The sequence below is a fragment of the Perca fluviatilis genome, chromosome 22 (assembly GCF_010015445.1).
Source record: "Perca fluviatilis chromosome 22, GENO_Pfluv_1.0, whole genome shotgun sequence".
Taxonomy (NCBI): Eukaryota; Metazoa; Chordata; class Actinopteri; order Perciformes; family Percidae; genus Perca; species Perca fluviatilis.
The window spans coordinates 29,437,285-29,438,999 of record NC_053133.1 but is presented as its reverse complement, the minus strand read 5'-3'; the positions used below and the strand labels follow the sequence as shown (position 1 = coordinate 29,438,999).

At 42.0% G+C, this 1,715-nt stretch overlaps 1 pseudogene; it reads left to right on the top strand.

Annotated features, from left to right (window-relative positions):
- Positions 1 to 1,715, top strand: part of LOC120552573 — a 33,238-nt pseudogene continuing 31,523 nt past the window's right edge.

Sequence of the window (1,715 nt, the reverse complement as noted above, 5' to 3'; positions counted from 1 at the left end):
GAACCTGGACCCTCAGACACAAAGTAAGAACTGATACTAACTCATTTATATGACTCCTTTTCTGATTCCTCTGCTGTTTTCTATTGATTTTGTGTTTGTATATTAAAGTTTCCACTAAGACAACTGATACAAACTTTTAATCTCACACACACACACACACACACACACACACACACACACACACACACACACACACACACACACACACACACACACACACACACACACACACACAATGAAGCACAGAAACACACGGACTGACACACGCCGCATACACATACACGCATACGCAAACACACACGCTAAAGACACGGGGGGCAAACACACACACATATATGCCACACACACACAAACGCACTGACACATAGACACCAACACACACATATACACACATGCATAGGTATACGACACGCTGACACGCACTCTCATACACAACACCCCCGACAAACTTGTGTGTCTTGGTTCTTGTGTTGTGAGCTCACACTCAGTGTTCCTGTTTTACCTCTCAGGACAGACGTCAGAGGCCTGAATTGTCAAATTTAATTTAAGGAACTTTAGATATATTAGAAATCTGCTCCCTCTTACATGCAGAAAAACTTTTATGAACTCAATGATTTTTCACTCATATCATATTGGTATCAGAAGCTGGTCACAAGCTGTAAAAACAGCATGAGCTCCACTGCAAACTCTTCATGAACAAACACTCAAGGCATTGGACAAACAGCCTTCAAGTTATCATCATTGTAACATAACCCAAAAACAAAATCTCATGACCTTTGACAGTTTAGTGTTTCTTGCTGATGTTAGTCTAGTCTATAAAGTAATCAATGATCTGGCCGCTCCACCATTAAATGAGTTTGTGTCACTGTGTTCAGGCACTGGAGGAGAACTAGGACGACCAACAGAGGTGACTGTGCAGTACAGAACAGATCTACTGAGTCGGGCAGATTAGTCTTCTCTGTTACAGACACAAAGTATTATAACTCAGTACCAAGAGAGATCAGAGGATGGAACAACTTTGCTGGTTTTAAATTAAAGTTGAAATCATGGCTGAAATCAACCCAATCATGCTCCCATCAATCATCAACCCAAACAGCCAATCTTTATGTAGTGAAGTCCGGAGGCCTGAATTACGAGGTAAGATTTGGCGTTACCGAGGTAACTTCAGGTTCAACCCAGGGTTTTGTGTATCACGACAGCGGAACAACGTTCTTAGAAGATCAGGTGGAGCTCAGTGCACGGAGAGAGAGGGAGAGAAAGAGAGAGAGAGACAGGGGGAGAGAGTAAGAGGGGGTAGGAGAGACGCCCCATATAATAAAACATTTAGAGAGCAACCCTGTTAACATTCCCTGACAGGTATTTTCATGAAAGATATAGATTTTCAGCAGGGGGAATTTACGTGGGCCTATAGGTTATTTGTCAGCTTGTTGAGCTGTGTGTTGCCAATGCACATATCGGTTTTGAATTATGTTTTTATATTTTGTATTTGCTCCAAGGATAGATTCCCACTGCTGGGGTTGCAACTGATAATATAAGCTAAAACCAACGACAGTTCATGGAAAACACAAATGTAATCATGGTCAGATCTTGTGCCTGACCGATGGAGAAGTGAATTGATAAATCGTGGTGGATTAAAGTTTCCACTAAGACAACTGATACAAACAGCACACACACACTACACACACACACAGACACATACACACACACGACACACA